This window comes from Siphateles boraxobius, unplaced genomic scaffold, assembly GCF_051911475.1.
Source record: "Siphateles boraxobius isolate OS27281-9 unplaced genomic scaffold, OSU_SipBor_1 151, whole genome shotgun sequence".
NCBI lineage: Eukaryota > Metazoa > Chordata > Actinopteri > Cypriniformes > Leuciscidae > Siphateles > Siphateles boraxobius.
Genome location: NW_027508757.1, coordinates 474,062 through 497,657, shown reverse-complemented (window position 1 = coordinate 497,657; position 23,596 = coordinate 474,062). Strand labels below are relative to the sequence as shown.

Genomic DNA, 23,596 nt, shown 5'->3' with positions numbered 1-23,596 from the left:
GACCCAGTGTTTGTCCAAGGGTAGTCCGCTCGGTTTACCCAAACACTGGCGGAAAAATAAAACCGGGGGGGCAATTGAGTGGCCCCGGAATGGTCAAGACCCAGCGGACCCAGGGGATGGAGTCTCCACTTGCCCTGGCTATAACTGTCGTGAGGCTCGATGGCGGCACGATTGAGTAAGCGGGAGGAGTGGAACAAGGCGCCCTCAGTAGCGTCTGACTCCAAGGAGGAGGTGACGGGAGAGTTTGTGACACCCGCAATGTCTAACAACTCGAGGCACGAATGCCCGTGTAGTCGGGGGTCGCCCAGGCCCCCGTTAAAACACGCCCTTTGTACATGGCCCCTCTGCTGAGGAGGGTTTGGCAGCAGACCGGGATGAACTATAGTCACACAGGGTGAGCTGCTCTGCCACGGTCACCTCGGGACTCGATCGTAAAGCTAGCGCTGAAGCGGTCACATACGAAGGAAGCCAAAGGCTGCGGCTATCGTATACCCCAGGAGCCTCTGAATCTTTTCAGTGGGACCCTTTCTCACTTCAACACCAGCTGGACACATTCTCACTGGAGAGACGTGTTGGACCGAGTACCTCTCCAAAACTGAAAAAGAGATACTCAGCCCGTGGGCGAGATTACTCTCTTCCAGTTGACCTGAAGACCCAACGGGCTCTGGAGCACTCGAGGGGAAGGACACTACGTGTCTTTCAGGTCAAAGCTGCAGACCAATCTAGGGCCAAGATGGTCACAACCCACCACCTAGTAGCACGAAGAACGAGTTTACAACTGGCCTTCGTACCGGCTGGAGGAGCGGCTATATCAAATCCTTCGCCAGCAGGATAAGATAAGCACGCACAAGTCAGGAGCACTGCTCAACACTCGGTGTGATGAATATCACTGAATTTTCAGGAGCACGTCTGCTCAACACCTAATGTGATGACTATCACTGACTTGAGCGGGGTAGCCGAGCCTGAGGTGGGGCAGCAAAGTAGAGATAGTGGTGTTAGTGTGCAGTGCAACACTTACCTGTCTCCACTAGCGGCAGGGGACGTGAGAAGGCGGATGACCGGGTCCTCGAACGCCCCAAGCTGCCTGTTGGCGACCAAGGGAAGCTGGGGGATGTAAGGCTAATACGGGGTCACACCCGCCATACTGGCCCACTTGGGACTCAGGAATAGAAAAATTGCTCTTTTTCTGAATATGTGGGTACCGCTGACCCCGTTTTTATAGGGGCCAAGCGGCGGAACAGACACACACATAACAAAAAACTCCAGCCGGCCCTCCAACCAGCCAGAGGGAGTGGATCGGCGACCACTCCACAAGCAACTCTTCCATCCCTGAGAGCCCGTCCAGGTTCAGCGTTTTCTTTTGCGCTGGAGCTTACCACCTGGCTTGGCAGCGCCTGGAGCGGGCTTGGCGCCCCTTCCGCGGCCGGCTCCGCGCCGGAACCTGGGTGAAGGCTGCTGCGGTGGTCCGGCGGGAGCTGAGGCGGCTGCAGGCGGACGCCCTCGGCGACGAGCAGGCGGAGGATCTGACCTCGGGGGGCGGGTGAAGGCAGCAGCGTCCCTCCGAGGCAGGATGTGCCGGATGGCCTCCGTCTGTTTCTGAGCTGTAGAGAACTGTTGGGCAAAGTTCTCCACAGCGTCGCCGAATAACCCAACCTGGGAAATGGGAGAGTCCAGGAACCGAACCTTGTCCGCATCTCTCATATCGGCCAGGTTGAGCCAGAGATGGCGCTCCTGGACCACTAGTGTGGACATCGCCGAACCCACCGCGCGAGCTGCAACCTTCGCCGCCCGGAGGGCGAGGTCAGTTGCAGTGCGGAGCTCACCCATGAGCTCAGGGTCCGAACTACCCTCGTGCATGTTCATGAGTGCCTGGGCCTGGTGGACCTGGAGCAACGCCATGGCATGCAAGGAGGAAGCGGCTTGCCCACAAGCTTTGTAAGCCTTGCCCGTAAGAGTGGACGAGAACTTACAGGCTTTAGAGGGGTGACGAGGATCACCTCTCCAGGAAGCGGCCGCCGTTGGGCATAACTGCATCGCAACGGCCCGCTCCACCGGAGGGATAGCATCGTAACCCTTCACCGCTCCCCCATCAAGGGTAGTGAGGGGGGAGGAGCTACTCAGGCGGTTTCTGGCAGAGAAAGGTGCCATCCATGCCCTCGTAAGCTCCTCATGCACTTCAGGAAAGAAAGGAACCGGGGCGGCGGACTGAGAACCAGTACGGCCCGCCCCGATATACCAATCATCCAACCGAGACGGCTCAGGACACGGTGGAGGGTTCCACACGAGCCCTACCGCCTCGGCGGCCTTTTTCAGCATAGCTGACATCTCTGGATCTGGCTCGGGCAACACTGGTCTCCCGGAGGGAGGCAGTGCAGCCGAGTCATCATCTCCAGAGTTCAGCTCCCCCTCCGATGCTGCGATTGACAACGTATCCCCTGGAGGGGCCCCAAATGACACGGCTGGCCCGTCCATTACAGAGGGACCAGCGGGATCAATGGGGAGCTCCACCGGTTGCGGTGTGAAAGAGGAGTGAGGGACCCACGGGGCGTGGCCGGGCGGATTACCCCTCACTGTGATCCTCAGATCACCCAACTTGGACGGCACCCCAGTCCTCCACTGGGAAGGTAACCCAGAGGAAGAACAGGGGCGGGGCCCAGAGGTGGGGACTGCACCAACGCTTTTGACGAAGGCGAGTCTAGATCTCAACACCGAGATGGACATGTTCCCGCAGTGAGAACATGACTCATCCACGAAAGCTGCCTCGGCATGCTGTAAGCCCAAACATGCGACACAACTTTCGTGACCGTCAGAAGGGGATAGTGCCAGACCGTACCCAGAAACGCACGGATGGAATGGCATCTTGAAAAAGACGCACTCACACCCGTGTTGCTCTTTTAGGAAATGGGACCGTCACCAGTGCCGGAGCACACAGGGAATGACCGCGGCAAACACTGAATAGTCTTTCAACTAACAGTGAAGCACTCACTTCTCGCCCTCTAACCAACCGTCAACACAAAAACAAACAGTAGAAATTTGATGCTGTTAAAACAGCAGTTGAGAGCTGAGAAGCTCGCGATCACCGCTGCACCACGCTGTAGAACACCAACACTGGAGAGGTCTTCCCGCAAGAACACCGACACACTCGCTCGTTGAACACAACAGCACTCTTCAGAGACATCAAAGACGAACGGCTCCGAAGCGAAAGGCAACTAGTGCGTGCATCCACTTCCGTATTTATACCCGCGCCGCGGGGGCGGAGTGTGTGATGCAAATCACGCACGCCAAATTCCATTGGCTCGTTCAATAGTAATCGAAGATGATAGGCTCCCTAGCGTGATCCCATTTCAGTCGGCGTCGACTACGTCCGACGTTATCGACTGAAAGGGAACGTAAATTTTTTTTTTTTACTCCTAGCAGGGTTCGTACAGATACTAGGAAATGAAATTCCAGGACTTTCAAGGACTTTTCAAGCACTACTTTTTTGGTTTCAAATTCTAAAAAAGGAAAAAAGATTTAAAAAAATAAACCAATAAAACAAAATGGTACATATAAAGTGCAGCAGATGCAATGACTGTAGTAACTTTGAACATTGAAAGGATACTATGACAAAGATATCGCTTTCTTCAAACAGGTCAATATGATTGACCTGAAAAATGAAAGCTGGATATTTATGAGCAATATCAAACATGTGAAATGCCTCTATATCAGACCAGCTGCAGCTTCATTTTAGTGAAAAGATTGTTTTATCGAAAAAATTAAACACTAATTTCACATATATTGTCTTTCAATAATTCAAGCGCTTTTCATATCTTTTCATAAATATGGTTGTTTTCAAGGGTTTTCCCAGACTTAACTTTCAAAACATCAAATTCAAGCACCTTTTATATGAATGTCTTAGTTATGTGAATGTTAAGGAAAAATTCTATTTGATCTGCTAAACGTTACAGGGAATGTTACTTTTGAATGAACATTCTAAAAAAGTAGCAACATTTAAAAATGATTGACAGGGGGAAAAAAAAGATTCCATGCATGATGAATAAATAATGTTTTTGTGCTATCGTTTTGAAAACCTTATTAAATATCAGATTACTTCTAACGTTCCTAGACGAACATTTGCTCGTAACTTTGAGAACCTTGTCAGAACGTTAGCTAAAGTTGTGAATGTTGAATGTCAGTGTCAGTAAACCAGATCTGAACAAACACACACACACACACACACACACACACACACACACAGATACCAACCTCCACTTCCTTCAGCGACGGGAGGCAGGTATGGAGAAAGAGAAATGAGATGTAAATTCAGAAACACATGAAAGAGGACAGATCTTCGCTTCACATTAGCTTTAATTGTCATCTATTAATATGATCTGGGAGAATAAGAGCCGAGGGATTACCCGCAGATTAATGCAGCTCACTGTTGTACACGAGAGCAATGCAATGCAATATGTGGTGTTTTTAATACGCTTTAAGACAAACCATGTGTAAATTTATAAGTCGACAGCATTGTTGAGTATTTTCTCCTTAAAACTGCAGTGAACCAAAGACAGTCTCAAAAACACGGTTTGAAATCGCTGGTGTTTCTGACGTCACAAACTACCTTGTAACCAATCAGATCAACGTGTGATCGTCAACGAGTGGATCTCTGAGTGAGTGAGTGAGTGGAGGCGGGGCTCATTTGCATATTCATAGAACCGCGCATACTAAATGAGGCAAGGGTGTCGAGTTACATTCAAGATATCTTAAGGCATAAATAAAAAATGTTCAAGGCAAAAACGTTTAAATGTCATTTTGGTGATCAAAGATGAGTTTATTGACTCCAAACTACTTTTTGACTAAAGTTTGGTTCTACACAACAAGCAGCACATAAAGGTTTGTTTAAAAAAAATGTGTAGTGTTTTTTAAAGTAAAATATGATACTGAAGTGGAATAATAGAAGTAATATATGAAAATGAAAAAAAAATGTGTTTAGAATAACGTGCACACTAGGTTAATAATTCACAAAGAGGCCAGGAACATGAATGAAAGTAAATTGTGATTTCATGATGACTTTGAAATACTGTCTAGGTTTGTTTAACAAAACAATATTCTCTTGAAATGCTCAGGCTTTTTCTCTCGCATGAAAGCTGTAAAACTGAGTTTGTCCTTCATCGTCTGTAGACTGAAGCAAACACTGAAGACTGAACAGCGAAAGTGTCATCACACACAAAGAGAGCGACTTCAGCTCAGATATCTCATTATGATGTTGTCGAGCTCCTGGAGCGAATCCTAGTGGGAAACTCTGTTGAAATTTAGTTCCAATAGAATTTGCATGCTTCACGCTGCGCTGGTTCTGCACACGCATACTAATCTGACACTCACACACCCGTATGCGCCGCTTCTGCCAACACAATCAATTTGAGATTTTGTAGAATTTAGGAGCTGCGCTGTTCAATTAGATGCAGACAAAGCCCTTGAGAATGAGCAAAATGTAAACCAAAGCAGAAAAGAGCAGATTGACACCAGTGCTCGATCAATACGGGTTTCTCAACGGCTGCTCCAATAGTCATGTGTAGAAATCAATCTCATAATGTCCAAATATCTGCTGATTAATCGGCCGAGGGTCAAAGTTTGGCTGGTTAGAGTGACTGCATCAATAACTATATCACTATGTGGGTAAAAAGCTTCATTTCTCATTGACAGCTATTCAAAAATAGATAAAAATTGTATTCTGAATAAATAAGTGTTTTTTTTTTGTTTTTTTTACGAGCAAAATAATAGATGTTTTAATAGTGAGACATGTCACAATTCACTCCAAAAATTTTCAGGGCTAAATTTCTGATTTTAATTTGCATGCAAAATTACCCTCAAAATTATAGTTTCAACATAAACAAACTAATAAAATAAATTTAAATGTGATGCATGTACGAAACCAGTACGGTTTCTGCACTCAAATCGTGAAGTTCATTATTATCCGTTTGCATTTATTTAATTTTATTTAAATAATCATGTTTTTAAAATGCGTTTATATAAACTCGCTGTGAAAACGATTACATTTACTCCGTTCAAAAGCATGAACGGTAAAAATATGGCTAGATGTAGATCAAGAAATATTTAGTTAGTTTAAAGATTGAAAGAAATTTGATTTATCGATGACAAATATACAAACTTTGTTATTTTGAATTCAAAACACACTTATTAATGTTTTTTTTTCCAGCCATGGAATTTTTTTCCCCCCAAAACAAGCAATGACGACACCAACATTTTGAATACCAGTAAAAAATTCAACATGTTTAACATTTTTTTTAAACATAAATTAATCCTTGTTAAAGTTACAAAAGTTATTCAGTCAAGATTAGTCTTTTTGTCTTTTGTTGTTAGATGAACATTAATGACAGACGAGAGCAGGATTATTAGGCTGCTGTCACTTTAAGAGCGAATGCACGGATGCAATACACTGATACACATGCGTTTTCTTTCTCAACTGTTTATGTTCACTTAAGACATAACTGACTATATTAACGAGGATACTCGCAAATACTGGCATTTTCAAGCGCAAGAAGACGTAAAAGAGTTCAATGCGGTTTTCGAGCTCTGTCTGAGACGTGGATGTTTGTGCACATTAAATCTTCCCACACAGCACACGAGTAATGAAGAGAGCTCCCTTTCATGTCGTCTTGCGCTTGAATATTTCAATTTTGCCTGGGTTAAAGTGTCTTGACGATGCAGCACTGCCCCGTAAACTGTCCTATGTTCATTTTCGTGAGTTTTACGGAATAAAACTGGCAGCTGTGGTTACCAGAACTTTACCGTCAAAAATACAGTATCAACGTTATTGGTTTTACAGACTTAAAGTAAAATTTACAGTAATAAACCGTATTTCATAATCTGATTCAATGTTAATTTACCAACCCATTGAAGTATTAATATCTGTTTTGTACCATTGTAATACACTGACAGCCAACAATCACCCCAGCAGTGATGAGAGTCACGTGATAAATCAAAGCTTATCACAAGCAATCTTCCACAAGAAAGTTAATACTATTATATAGAAGCTTCACAATCTCATTCGCACAAACATTAAACACCATCACGGTAACACACGTGAAATTATAAAAATGCAATAAACATTCATTTAACAACATTAAATGTGACATAAAACCCTGATGTACATAACTGATTAGAAAAGAACTAAGAAAACTAAGAAGAAACATAGTTATTTCAATAAAAATACATAAAATGTGAAGTGTCACGCAGGAAATTGTGGGAATGTCAATTTACGGTTTTTCACTGTAAATTCTACAATGAGTTGTTCTTTTTCACTTACAAAAACTGTAAATTTAACGGTATTTTACAGTAAAATTACATTAAATGTACCGTTAGATCTATCACAGTTATTTACCGTATATAGTAAGGAAACTTTCTGTTAACCAATTAACAGTTTTGCACTGTAGCATTTTTACAGTCTTTTACCGTTAAAATCACGATCATTTTTTACAGTGTATGTATGACCGACACGACAAATATGCATCATTGAATTTAATAGTTGGTTTATTTAAAACTAGTGCTGGGTAATGATTAATCACGATTAATCACATCCAAAATAACAGTTTGTGTTTACATAATATATGTGTGTGTACTGTGTATAATTATTTTGTATATATAAATACACACATATGCATGTATATGTTTAATAAAAAAATGATTTATATATAAAATATTTATATATAATATAAATTATGTATGTATATATATATATATATATATATGTATATACACTCTAAAAAATGCTGGGTTGTTTCAACCCAAATTTGGATAAAATGTGGACAAACCCAGCCATTGGGTTACATTTTTTAAATTTCATTTGTTAACCCAGCAGTTGGGTTTGTCCATATTTGACCCAAATTTGGGTTAAAACAACCCTGCATTTTTTATATACTGTATATATATATATATATATAGTATATACATGTAAATATTTACATGCATATGTATGTATTTATATATACAAAATAATTATACAAATTACACACACACATATATTATGTAAACACAGACTTTTATTTTGGATGTGATTAATCGTTGCCCAGCACTATTTAAAACATCCTATTTGTATTGTTGTTGTTTTTTTGTTTTATTATTTATTTATTTTCTTCCTTATGTTTTTAATAAGTAATCATAAAATCGATGTAACGACGATTGTAAAAAATTGTTGGATTACCTAATAAAAACATTTTAAACACAAATTTATGGATATTTTAAATGCAATTCAAACACATAAATTTTACATTTATGTCTTGAGTGTTTCGGATAGTCACAAGTGGAGGGTGTGAAACGAAAAACCCCAAATGGTCTGTTTTTAAAGCGGTGAGATTTCCTCGTGGATGATCTAAAGACAGTGTGTCCCGCTGATTGACAGAACCAGAGAAGTGAGTGACGGGCCGATGACCCAGCAGTTTCTGTAACGGTGGAGACGCTCATGTCACTGTCAGTCTGTGATCGGGGGAGTGTCTCCACAAACGCGTCTCTCTGCAGTGCTTTACTGCGGTCTCTTTCTCAGAGAACAGCATATTTCCTAGCAGATTATCTGTTCTTCATAACCTGTCTACATAGGGAACTACTTTACAAGGCAGACTCCTAAATGAAATGCCATCTGATTTGAAACACACAGGCACTTCACTCGACTTACGATCAAAAAAACATTCAAATATTGGGTAAAATAGTCCATTTTAATTAGATATAAACATTTTTACCAATGTTTTAACACTCTTAACCCTCTGGTGCTCTTCATGTGTCGGTCATTGTTTGATTTTTTTTTTTCAATGAAATGATTGTACCTATATTTTAGTTTGATAATGTTTTTTATAAAATATTTTTTATTTTTAGGGGATTTTATGGCACTAAATTATATTTACGCTGTATTTATAATCCATTTATTCACTTTTTGAGCATAATTGTTCAACTTTAACTGTGGTAAATCTTGAACGCTTTAGAGCACCAGACTGAAGTTTGATCTCTTTTTAAAAGGCAACACTTGGCAAATTATTTAAGTGAATAAAAGTTTAAAAAAGTGAACAGAATACAGAAAGCTACTACTAGCTAGCCGTACGTCCCGACTGTAGTGCGCTTCTGTTACTACCAATACTACTAACCGGAGTGAAGTAAACCTCCGCCGATGCTGAGAAACTAGTTCCTGTAAATGTAATGCGATCATTGAGATGCAAGAGTAGTTTGATTCCTAACATTAATCTCTCAACAGACATTTACATCGATAGTCTGGCGTTATAATTGATTTGCTTTTGGTGAACTGTGGAGTGGGTAAAACTGTGTTTAATGGCAGGCTAGCAGAAACCGCTGAGTCGCTGAGTCGTGACACTGGAAAGACTGGATGAACATTTTTGAAAACTGTCTCCACTGATAAACAGGGTTCTCAAGTTTTATCAAAAGCTTGGAGTGAGATCACATGCGGTTAGGGGAGGAGCCCTAATGTAGCCCCGCCCCCATCCATCCCCGCCCCCCAATTTTACCCATTGTTCATAATTAACCAGCACAAATTGAAATTATGACAATTGGTAAATCTGATAAATGACACAGCAATTCATCACATCAAATATACTCTTTAAGGTTATATTTCAAAATTACAAATATACAAAAATTACAAAAATATAACAAATTGCTCCAAACTGTTTGGAAAAACAAATCTTTTTGCATTTTGAATGTGTCTAGTCGAAATAGTATAATGATTTATTGTGTGGTGGGGCATTGTGAACAAATGGATATTAGAGTATTAAGGTGTGTGTGTGTGTGTGTGTGTGTGTGTGTGTGTGTGTGTGTGTGTGTGTGTGTGTGTGTGTGTGTGTGTGTGTGTGTGTGTGTGTGTGTGTGTGGGTGTGTGTGTGTCTGTGTGTGTGTGTGTGTGTGTGTACACAAGAGTACACAATCCAGCTTATGAATTGTGTTTTGTGTTGTAAGTGTTTGTTGCACATTTTGATGCCTTGCAACCTTTTTAGGGGGCTTAAATTGCCCTTTGGTGCCCAGAATGATAAAATATCTTTTCGCTTTTTCCCTGACATCTTTGAAAAATACAAATACAATGATTAATGTGTTTTGACAGGATATAAAACATTACCCAGAGCACTCTGCTTTAATACATGTAGCCTTAATGTACCTAGAAAGACTATTAATACAGTATAATACATCATTTAAAATAAAGTGAAGAAATACATCTTCATTCCTTCCCATACCCACTAACATTTCCCTTAGTTTTAGATAACGTAAGCTAGCCAAACTGAGCCGAAGCTAGAGTTTTTGGCTGCATCAATAATAATGTAAACGATGGGCTATATATTAAATGTTCAAGCCTAAAAATGTTAGACGAGCTTTCTTCCGACTTGCCTTCTCCATCACGACGTGTGTTCGCGCGATGTTGTTGGTTACCTAGTAACGAACGTACGGTGGCCGAGAATGTTCCGTCAACTTCCGTGTGTTCGCGCATCTATTTTGCCTAGTAACGAACACAATCTGGCCGAGATACGCGCTGGCGGCAGGAAACTTCACTTTGTGTGCCTGCGCCTCGTATACAACATTATAAAGCTTGCATGACAACTTGGTTGGCATTGGCTTTTCAGCGTGAGAAATACACGGTGTGAGCGTGTGAACTGGTTGAATTGCGTGTGTCTCACGGCCAATGTGTGAGACTTGTGAACCCTAGATAAATAACACCCAGGCTAACTTGGAAATGAGGTCCGATGTCCAAAATCCTGAACCACCCCTTTAATGTCCTAAAACGTCTTAAATGCTGTTTAAATAGGCGGCTCACTACGTTTTTGAACTGAGTAATAGTGTGCATTGCATCCCTGTCAGGAAAGCTCTGTCAAAATTGATTTTTCTTGTTGCTTTCTTTCACTATTTTTGTCCTCTATGCTTGTCGCTCTTGCAGCGCTGCCATTCACTGACAGAAATGCGGAGAAATAAAAGACCCGCCGCTGCCTCCTGTCAGAAATGCATTAAGGCTCTTCACGAAACGCAGTTTCATATCAGTCCGGCCATATGAGCACCGTGAAACTGGACATTTGCTTCAGTCGAGTGTGTGTCGGGCTCCTCCTGCAGAATATAAAAACAAACCTCCGGCTCTTATCGTGTGGCCAGAGTTAATGTACTGAGCGGTGAGATTCACAACACAGTCCCGTCCACAACACTAACATCATCATCATCTGATCATCATAACACAATCATCATCATCTGAACTTATTCTGTCAAAGCAATCAAGAATAATACGTTTAAAAGAGCAACTTTGACAACGGAAGAAAACGGACATATTTTACCCAGAATCTGACTTCATAATAAGATTCATTAGTTAACATGAACTATAATGAACAATACTTCTTCAGCATTTATTAATATTAATTTCAACATTTACTAATACGTTATTAAAATCAAAGGTTGTATTTGTTGAATTCGTTAAAAAAATACTAAAAATCTAACACAAAAAATAAAAATAAAAGCTAATTTAAAATATTAATAAAACAATAATAAAGTTAATGCACTGTGAACTAACATGAACAGCTGTATTTCTATTAACTAACAAATTATTAATAAAGATTAATAAATACTGAAACAAATGTTTTGTTCATGTTAGTTAATACATTAACTAATTTTAACTAGTGAACCTTAATGTAAAGTTTATATTTAACCTTACACAAAATTGAATTAAAATGCAAAATAACTCTATGGGCCCTATCTTGCACCCGGCGCAAATGACTTTGTACACTGACGCATGTATCATTCCTGTTTTGCACCCGCGCAAAGCGGACTTTTCCCTCCACAGACACACGTCGGTTAACTAAGAAATACACTTGCGCTCCCCGGGGCGGTTCAGCGCAAAGAGGCGGCGTGTTCCGGCGCAAACTTTCCCTCATGCTATTTTGTCTCCTCGGCTGTGAACCGATTCTGAAGCGCGCCTGGTAAATGCGTCGTTATAATAGTATTGCGCCATGGAACAAGCGCACCTCGTTCATCATGCTCTTAAAGGGAATGTGATATAAAGCTCTTATTGGTTTGTTTCCCGTTACGCCCAAACCACACCTATGAATAATGAAGCTTCTTCAGACCAACCCCTTTTAGATTTGCGCCAGGCGCAAGAGGCATTTATCCCGCCGGTTAAATAGCAACAGCGCCGAGATCCGCCCACAAAGTTACTTGCGCTTTGACACTTCGTGAGCTTAGAATTATATTATAAATATTATATTATAGAATTATACAGTTCTATCTCCGTTTAGGGTAGTTCTGAGATATTGAGCATAAAAGTTTTTAAATCCCTGCTGTTTTGTGAGATGGAACCTTTTTATTTTATTAATAACTACTAACAAAATATTTTTTTTTACAAAAATAACACCACACAGGCATTAATAAACACCTAATGGATAAGATTATGTCAAAAACTCAATTTCGACCAAAAGTGGAGATAGAACCGTATAATTCTAAGCTCACGACTTGCATTTCAGATCGTTAAAATAGGGCCCTCTATTTCCAAGATCAAAACTGAACGGCAATTTTATGAGGGTTATCATCGTTATCCAAAACTAAAACTATTAAAAACATTTCTGTTATTTGTAATGAAGCTGAAATAAAATAAAATATAAATATTAGTTGAAAAACTTAAATTAAAATTAGAAATCTGAAACTGAAATAAGTTTAAGTTATTAAAACTGGACCAAAGTTATTAACTGGAAAGAAATTTTAAAAATAAGTTAAGCCAAAGTTTTATTTGTATTAATAATAAAATTAGGGGGAAAAAACATAACAAAATGACTAAAAATGTAACTAAAATTAACACAAACACTAAAAATAAAATCTAATTTAATATATTAATAAATTAAAATGAAAACTAAAATAACACTGCATACAAATCTAATATGTCCAGATACATTTTCAAGATAAAAAAAGGGAAATTTTATTTAGCATTGAGGAAAATAAACTCTATATTCGGACAGTTACGCATTATTAGAGTTTACATGATGTTCACAACATTTAAGCCCATTAATAACCTTAATATCTTTATGCAAAATACACTTATTTCTCGTCACTTTGGGGTGAAATATGACCTTTCTAGACATGTTTGGTGAGATTCTGTTTTAAATGTTCATTGTTAATGTTTATCATATACTGCCTCACACTCAATTTTTATTTCTATGTAATTCTGCAGAGACTCTGTCCAACACTTTCCTCTCAGGAACCGCAGAACAACCATTAAACCGAGTGAGAACAAAGACTTCCTCTAAAACATTATAATCTCAAAGGCACCGCCTCGGCTTCATCCCGAGGGAACACCAGTCTTTACACATGAAACAGAAAGATTTCTGTCAGAGGAGACGAGAATAAAGAAGACTTTCAGGAGAAATAGGAAGAGCTCTGTTATAAGGTTTGATATTCTGAAGAGACGTACGTTCACGTCACGCATGATTTATGATCCTTCAAAAGATGCAATACCTGGAAATCCATCTGTGTCGGAGATCATATCTCCACCTTAAATTATTCCCTGCTATCTGAGACCCGATCTGACACCCGAGAGGGTTTCAAATGAAGGATCCCGACGCTTATACACTCACAAACACACACAAAAGAGGCTCTTAAAACAGCGAAGACTCTGAAATAATCCAGCGCATGTTGACATGACATCAGATGTGACTGGCTTTCAATAAATCCAGAAACTCCTTTACTCTGCACTGCAAAAAAATAAATAAATAAAGATCTTCTAACTCAGTCTCTCTTATGCTTTCTGCACACCTCAAGACTTTGACAAGATTTAGAAAAGACTTTATAAGATTATCAGCTCACATCTAAAGACTTGGGTTCACAGTTTTTAGTCTCAGACTAAAGACTTGCGACAATATCAAACATGTTTGATATGAAAGACTAGAGAAAGACTGGCATAAATCGGGTCGCCGACTGCAGATTATCACCTCACATTTAACGATCGAGACGACGGGAGCGCGCCGAGACTCCAGTAAGATTCCTAAAGACTGCCGGTCTTTAGTCTGGGACTATGAAAATCCTTTGGTGTACACCCGGCATTACTCTAATCACTGTAAGCCAATTAATGAACAATCTCTCGCAATATAGGCGGTTGTGATTAATTAAGACATTTTTCCAGTGTATAGAATCCTTTTGGTATAAAGGGTTCTTTAAAATTGAGTCAAGAACCCTAAAGTTTTCACAGATATCAAAACATTCTTAAAATGACTTTACATACTATTCTTAAGCAAAATGACTTTATATTAAGTCTTGTTTTCTGAAAAAATCAATCAAAATTATGTGAGTTTGTGCTTAAAACAAAAACATATTTCATATCTGCCATTGGGGTAAGACAAATAAACTTAATTCAAGGGGAAAACAATATTATTTTCTGACACCATTTGCTGATTTTTTTTTTTTCATGTTTTAAGCAAAAACTCTTTTCATTTTGATCAATTGTTCGGAAAACAAGTCATTTCGTTTCTCAAATAAATGTATTTTGATTTAAGAATGTTTATATCTTTAGACTTGAAAACAAGACAAACACTGATTTAGAAAATCTTTTTTTTTTTTTGCAGTGTAAGAAATGAATGTCTTGCGGAACAAGTCTAAAAATATTAACATTAAAAGTTACTTAAAATATTAACATACTCCATCTACCTAATAACACAACTATTTTAATAGCAAGATAACTCTATAAATACTGAGATTTGCAACGTGATAGTAAAACAAGCATGCATGTTAAAGCATATTTGACAGGAACACATGCAATGCATTGGCCAAACAATCATGTTTCCTTTTGCATATATTTCAATGCATTTCTGGTTCTGTAACAGAGTCTGATCTCGGCATAACTATTACTGTCTGTGTCTGGAAATATTAACAAGCTCTTTCACACAAACACGTATAAATCTGGCTGCTCAAAGTAAAGCTGTTTCTTGCATATGCATGAGTCTGAGAGTGTGTGTGACTAAACTAATGTGCGTTGACAAACTCCTTGTGTGTTTGTGTTTACTGTCCATTGTTTACTAAATGATGCATTTCAACAATAACCCTTCACAAACATAATAAAACTCAGTGAGAGGAACACGCCTTCTGCTAAACAACATCAATCCTGACGCTTAAAGACCAGGACGTTTTTACATTTCCATTGCATGTGCAAAAACACTGGAAACTGCATCTGCACATAAAGCTGGACTGAACAAATAGCTGATTTTGTATTGAGGAAGTAGCAAAACTGGGAAAAAAACAACATGAATTAGGTTGTTAAAGTTACCATGAAATTAAAACTCACCCCATTTATTTTCTAGACTCATGTTCATGGACTTATTCATAAGTGCATGTTATTTTAAATAATATAATAATGTCTTAATAATCTTTTATCAAAAATGTACCACCTGAAAGAACTTTCCTTTTCTGTTGACTACACAAATCCATCTTACTTTCCAACCAATTGAATAGAAACACTTTTCATCATCCAACCAACTTTTGACAGATAAAATCAACTATTGCATTATTTAACTAGCTGAATACTGCTTCAATTCAAAGTACATAAGATAACGGATGTAAAATGGTCATAAAAACTTGCTTTAAAGTGCTTTTTGGGATAATCTCTTTAATGTAGTGTCTAATCGAGTTGTTTGTGAATGTAAAAGCTCTGCAAAGTTTCAAAGATAAAAGTTTGTTTCCAAAAATAAATAATTGATTCTGAACTGCCTGAAACGAGTCGTAATTCAGTCTCACTTCCTACTCAATCTATGTAGATGTGTAACTAATTTGCATAATGCCCGGCTCTGGTGTTGATTGGCTGAACAGCGTCTCTTAGCTCCGCCCTCAAACACTAGTTTATCTGAGACTGGAAGAGTTTGGTTCGTGTTGTTCGTGTCGAGAAGACGCTGTTTTCTGAGATTGATACGGTAAAAATCACGCCATCGTTACTGTTCGTATCACTGTTCAGATATGATAATGAGCATTTGTTTTCTGACCAATCACAGCAGAGCATCTCTCAGAGAGGCGGAGCTTAGAGAGACTGAATCCTTTATTGAGGCTTTTTATAAAAGGACTGCTGATGTGGCAATATTATGAGAAAATTAAAGTGTTTTTGACTTTGTATGCATGTAAAACTATTGTAGGAGACTCTAAAACAACATTATGAGCCTTTAATAACAGCATAATAGGGCACTTTAATGTGCATTATCTAAACTCTCTTGAAATGATCCTCTAACCTGCAGAACGGTGTGGGCAGGGGAGGACACACGCACTGGTCACATCGCCCTGGGCAAAAGCAATTACCCACAATCCCCTGCTGTCTGACTGCAAGCATATGCAGGAGGACAAACACGGCTTCCAGCTCAACTTCAGTGCATGTGCTGGTTTTATACAGCGCTCCAGTGATACCGAGAGCTGCAGACCGGGAGAAAGGTTTCTGACCATTAAAGTTTTAAAGGCCGGGTGCATCATTAAGAATTAAGCACCATCATGGCGGCCGTAAGACAAAACTTTATGAATTCACATCAAAATAACTGACTGAACAAACGGGCATGCTGTAGATATGAGTCTGGCTTCAAATAAATAAAATGTATTGAGTTTGAATTAAAAGAGCATAGAGAATGCCACAATGATAAATCACAATTACTTTTATATCGGCACCAAATTACATATTTTTGCTGATTTTGGGACCCCGATTTATTTCTTATTTTTTTACCATTATTTCATATGTCAGGACTTAAAGGGTTAATGCATTATTAAAACCTTCTATTAATATTACTTAAAGACCTAACATTTATTTGTATTAGCTAACAATAACAAATATTAATAAATACTGTAACAAACGTATTGCTCATGAATGCATGCATTGGGTCCCATACTGTAAAGTGTTACCATTAAAACACACTGCAATATTCCTATGGTTGCTATAACAACTAAAATAAAAAATAAGACAAGACCATCCACTGTCTCTGACAGCAAGATTTCTGTTCTTTTATGAATAACGTGTCCTGAATGTAAAATAAGGCCTCAGATCCCAGTAAAGCTTTTAGAAGGACAATTACACATGAGCAGTTTATGCATGCATTTGCATAATCATTTGCTCATGCCACACCCACTTCCTGAACCGTTTACCATATATGGTAATAAAGTGTTTCCGAGTAAACAGGTTAAACACATCATATGCTGCTTTTCCGTTTATAACAGATGCCACATCAGAACATATTCCTAAACATGATTAGGACACGCAAACACCGCCAAGACCGATTATGAGCCGAGACACGAAGAGGAAAGTGACCATAAATCCATAAACTCCCAAAATGAAGTCATCATCAATCTGTCTTTCATTAGTTTCTCATTAACACACGTGAAAACCAAAAGCACACTTCAACACATACAGTTGAAAACCAAGACATTTGTGCTTGTGTGTCTCTGTGTATTCCAGATCTTCTCTTTTTATCTGCTAAAACAACGACAATGAAAACAACTGGCTCCTTTTAAATGGAATTGGAATTGATTTGGCACAAGAAACGGATGGCATTTCAGAAACATAAATCTTCAAGGCTTTTAAAACTTTTGTTTTTTAACTTTCAAACAAGTCTTTGTCAACCAATTCAACATGTTGACAAAATTAATTCTAGTTCCTTACATCAAAATTTGAATTGCAATTTTGCTTCCTTTTCGTCACCTCTGGAAATTAAAAAGCATTCTTCTTTCATATTCATTTAGCAGACACTTATATCCAATGTTACTTGCTACTAATTATGAAAACAAGCAAGTGTTTGATCTTCATTTAGTTCTGAATGACGCACAACCCCTAGTTCATCTTCATCCAATCAATTCCCCTTAAATAAAACAACACTCAGAAACTTGCTCTATTGAAATACGCCACATTACAGAAGTAAAATGGGTTGCAAACGTCAGGTTGGCTCACTATTTTGCCAGAATATGTGTGTACAAATTGTTCAAAACAAAGGTTAATATTGGCATCAATGGTTTCATGAAGAACCTTTAACATCCATGCAATCTTTCCCTTCCATAAAAGGTTCTTTAGATGTTCTTCACACTAAGTGAAGTAAAATGTCTCTTTTAAAGTCCCCCTGTGGTGAAAATCCAGCTTTTAATGTTGTTTATATGTCTATGTGGTGTTTTTAATATGCTTTAAGACAAACCATGTGTAAATTCATAAGTCGACAGCATTGCTGAGTATTTTCTGCTTAAAACTGCAGTGAACCAAAGACAGTCTCAAAAACACGCTTTGAAATCGCTGGTGTTTCTGACGTCACAAACTACCTTGTAACCAATCAGATCAACGTGTGATCGTCAACGAGTGGATCTCTAAGTGAGTGAGTGGAGGCGGGGCTCATTTGCATATTCATAGAACCACGTATACTAAATGAGGCAAGGGTGTCGAGTTACATTCAAGATATTTTAATGCATAAAGAATTTTTGATCAAGGAAAATTGGTGATCAAAGATGAGTTTTAAGGGATAAAATTATTGACTACAGGGGGACTTTAAAAACTGAGCACTGAAAGGTTCTTATAGGAACCAAAAATGGTTCTTCACATCATCGTTGCATGAAAATACAACAACCTTACACCATGAATTAAACACTCACAGGAAAGTGTTTGATTTTCAGCAGTTGCAGCAAATCATTCTCTGCACATATTTTCCTGAGAAACAGCCATCTGTGTAAGACGCTGCATTATCAGAGTCAAGAAATCTGTCAGAAGCATGACTGCAAGATAACACAGATTCTCCTTGGCATAACTGATGGTGATGAGACGCCGCTCTGCTGGCGATTGTCTCGGGAATACTGCTGTTATTAATAATAATGATGCCGTTCTGCAGAGCTATTAATCAATAACTGCTCCGGCGCACAGATATTACTCAGTGCATTGAGTGACGTCTCTTCAGCAGCTTCTGCTAATTGTGCTCGAATCTGTTCTGGAGTTTGAGATTTGCATCGCATTATGCAAAAACAGGTGTTAACGTGACAGGAGCATCAGTCGATTTCCCTCAGCGAATCTCCTCAAGCTCCAAAACACTCCTGCATTTCTGTCATAGTGCAGTTTAGTATTCTGAATCCATATTTAATATGCAGCAAGCTCAAAATATACACAAGCTGACTATATTAAATGGTTTATATCAAATAGTAAGAATAACTCTGACCATAAGAGACATGAGTTGTTCAAATCATGCCATCTACTAACATTTATTATCATACGATTATCTAGAATGCCCAGTTTTTATGCTTCATACCTCCATGTGGTGACAAATATTTGAGGAATATTTCTCATATAGCTACAAAATAAAGATAATTTAATAGCATAATATGTCATAACAAAACATGAAAAAATAAGCTGACACAACATAAAACAAAACACAAGATATAATAAAACATAACAACGTGAAACAACATAACATAAAAAAATTAAACAACAAAACATTATAAAAAAAACATAACATGTTTTATGTGATGTTGTTCATGGAATAACAACATAAAAAATAACATCATGAAACAACATAAAATAAAATATAACATAAATAAAATCTAAAACAATGTATCATAACATACCATTAAAGAACAAATCATAACAAAAACAGCATAAAACATGAACCATAACAAAAAACCTAAGTATATATAAGCATATATAACATAATTTAACATAACACCATGCAACAACATAAAATGAAATATAATACATAAAGTAACATAACATGAATAAACAAAAACAAAATATTAAACATAACATTACATGAAACAACAACATAAAACAAAAAAACTGCATAAAAATCAAATAAAATAACATGAAATGAAATGAAACAGCATAACATGTTTTTGTGAGTGCTTTTTCATATGCAGAGTTGCTAGGAAAACAAACAGCTCAATAAATTAACTGCATGGTAAATGCATGAATAAAAATCATGCAAAATACTATTTCATGGCTGATAAGAACTAATTATGGCTGGTATAAACTTTCAGAATTCACCCGCAACTAGCAGGGGTGGTAAAAAGTTAATTTTGGACCCTGTCAGAATCATATTGCAAAAGTAAAAAGCAACGGGTCCATTCGTTCAACACTCATTCTCAGAAACACAAGACTGCTACTGTACAGAAGTGTAGCATGAGGCTCAGCAACTGTGTTTACAGTGTCAAGAGTGTGAATAAACATGTCACACAGAAGCATTAATCACACACACACATCGTTAGTGTGAGGAAACATCGCTACACTGGCATATGGCACAATGCATCAGCTCATAATTTACATTATAACACTCCAGATTTCACCTCTGACCAGCGTGAACTTTCTGAAGTTTTAAAAGATTCATTTATTCACACATTATGCATCGTGCATCACGATATCCGTGTGCATTCAGCTCTCACGCGTACTGGAAGCAGAATAAATTACCAGTCTTGTATCTATCACTTTTTACTCACAAGCAGACTGACACTGCAATATTACATGGTTTAAATCAAATTGTAAGCAATCTGACCGTAGCATTAATCAAATGTCTTCAAATAACGTGACCTCGATAAAACATATCTGAATGCATCAGAAGTTTATCTAGGATGCCTGATGTTTATTCCTCAGAACTCCATCATCTCATCGTGTTTTTGTGATTATGCACTTTCAGACTTTGAGTTTGTCACAAACATGCATGGAAAAAAAGCTCAATTAAATTGAAAGATAAATGCATGAATGAAAATCATGTAAAATGCCGTTTCAAGGCTGCACACAGATCTCAGTATTTAAATTAGGAAGCAAAATAAATGAGACATCTTGACTATTCCACTTTAACTTTTGTCTCCAGTATTCGTGCACGAGTGAGTCCAACGGTAAATCTGCCGTAGCCATTACAGATTTAAAACAGCAATATCCTATACTAAACCTAAACTAATCTTGACAAACTATATATCATTTGAAAGCTTACAATATCTAGTTTCCATATTTGGTGACTGATTTTAAAAATAAATTACAGAGGAGCCATAATTTATCAATTTGCGACAAGAATATTTTCATACTCCTAAAGCGTGTTCAGACCTTTATTTTGTAATAGTAATGAACATGAAAAATCATGAAATAAGTTTATTTTCATGCCAAGAGTTCAAAACATCCATTCGGTTTTATTTATTTTTTTAGAAAAAAAGGTCTGAAACTGTTTTAAATATAAAGAAAAAAATATATAATAGATGCACCATTTGTGATGAGGCGGTGAGCTATAACGCACATACGTGTTCTTTTTATGTGTTTATCAGAGGTTGAATTCATATCAAAATCTGCCAAACTTCCCATACTACTTCTGAATAGGATGTCTACTTCATAAATTGTATTAAAATTCTTGAAATAATGGTTCAAATCACTCAAACCGCACATGTAAATTGAGGCACCCTTATATGTGCAGTAATGGAGTCTGGTGTTCATTTTTTGAGATATCAACCTAAAATTTGAAACACAACATGTTCAGATTTTTGGCTTTGATTTTCTCGCAGTTTTAGAGAATATGTTTTGAAAATATATATTTTATATAAAATATGAATAATTAAATTTTTACATTGAACATTTTCATAAACTCAAACTTCTACAAAAATCTGCCAAATGTCTTCTTTAAAACAAGACCAATTTTACATCTATATTCCAACGCAGTCTTGAAATATAACCAAGTTCGCAATGTGCATTTTCATGACTATTCAAAAGGGGGTGACACTTAAAGGGTTAAGAAAAAAAACAGATGTGTTTCATACCGTCTTTAGGCTGTGTGGGTTCAAATGAAGTTCATCTCAATGGGGTTTACATAGTGATGCACGATATATTGGCCATCCGTATCGGCCGATATATGTTCATTTTTAATGTTATCGGCCTGAAAAGAAGATTTAGCCGATATATTAAAGCCGATAAATAATGTATTATTTTCTTCAGCAGAGACAATTCAGATGCACACTGTTCAACATGATGGTTTTGAATTGCTTGAAATATGATTGAAATCCCTTAAAAAAAAGAAAGATACGGCAAAGTGTAACATGTGAAGCGTGTGAATCGGCTACAAAAAGATTATAATAAGAACATCAGTATAATTGTGTTTGGGACATGGATTTTAAAGATGAGACTTTTGTTTTTTTTTATCAGGCTCTCAAAAATATATAAAACTTTGGATTTAGATTTATCGGCCAATATATCGGTTATCGGCTTTCAAATATAAAGAATTATCGGTATCGGCCAAAATGTTAATATCGGTTCATCCCTATAGGCTTACACATCTTTATTGTTTTAAATTCCTGTTCCTGGTAATGTTGAATCAGAATAAGTTCCTATTGCAGCATTTCTTCTCTTCTCTGGTGATGTGGGCGGGGCAACCTGTCAGTCACATGAGATCAGCCAATAGCAAACCACAACCATCCAATAAATTCCCCACAGACACATTCAAGCCCCGCCTACATTTGTTCTTGTTCCAGAAGCGTTTCTCTCGGATATACGACACAATTGAGTTTGTCATCGCCAGGATCATAATACTGCCGTCTGACTAACCAATCACATCACTGCTAATCTGACGAGGTTCCCCTAAACCACACACACACACACACACACACACACACACACACACACACACACACTCCAAGTGAGTCCTGCACTGAATGACAGTTCCCAAGGTGTCTTTCTCTCCAATAAACAAACACAAAACACACAATGTCTGTCTTTGTTGCGCTAACTCATCCAGACAGGAGGACCTCGGGGAGCAGACGAGACTTCAGATGTCATATCTCACACAACTTCCCCGTTTCCCAGTCTCTCTTACACACACGTGATGGAGATGAGCTGAGATCATGTGTGGAAAAGAGCAGAGAAAGTTCCCTTGCTGAAAAAACTACAATATCGTTATCAACATAATACAGATGAATATAAAACTTGTGTCTTACACTAAAACATACAGCAACACAAAAACAATGTTTCTTCTCAGCGATGCCAAAGAACCATTTTTGGCTCCCCAAATAACCTTTCAGTGATCAGTTCTAAAAAGAACATTTGAATAACATCTAAAGAACTGTTTATCACTAGAAAGAAGCTTTTGTGCAATGGAACAATTCCTTGGATGTTAAAGGTTCTTCACTATATGTTCAAGTCACCATGAAATCAAAATGTAAAAAAAAGGAATATTGCAGGAACTATTGAAATATCTATAATATAATATAATAGTGAAATATCTGTGCACATCGTTTTAAATTCCTTTTCCTGGTAATCTTGAATCAGAATAACTTCCTCTTGCAGCATCTCTTCTCTGATGATGTGGGCGGGGCAACCTGTCACTCACATGAGATCCACCAATAGCAAACCACAACCATCCAATCAATTGCCCACAGACAAAATCAAGCCCCGCCCACATTTGTTCTTGTTGCATATAAGGCACAATAAGGAAGAAAACACTAGCGCAACTTCCATATCATGCCAACTTTAAGCTACTGTAGATAAAGCTAGAGTAATTCCAAATTTTAAAAAAAGAGTCCAAAACTAAATAAATATATTCAGTATTAATCACATTCACAATAAGCTAGCCATGATAAGCTAAAATGAATCAAAATTAAATTAATTAAAAGTATGTTTGATAACAAATTTGGTTTC

The 23,596-nt window shown here is 38.0% G+C and overlaps 1 protein-coding gene across 2 annotated transcripts in view; it reads right to left on the bottom strand.

Annotated features, from left to right (window-relative positions):
* Nucleotides 1–23,596, bottom strand: part of LOC143738780 (testican-2) — a 55,158-nt gene that overhangs the window by 30,722 nt on the left and 840 nt on the right. The gene's annotated exons all lie outside the window — the stretch shown is intronic.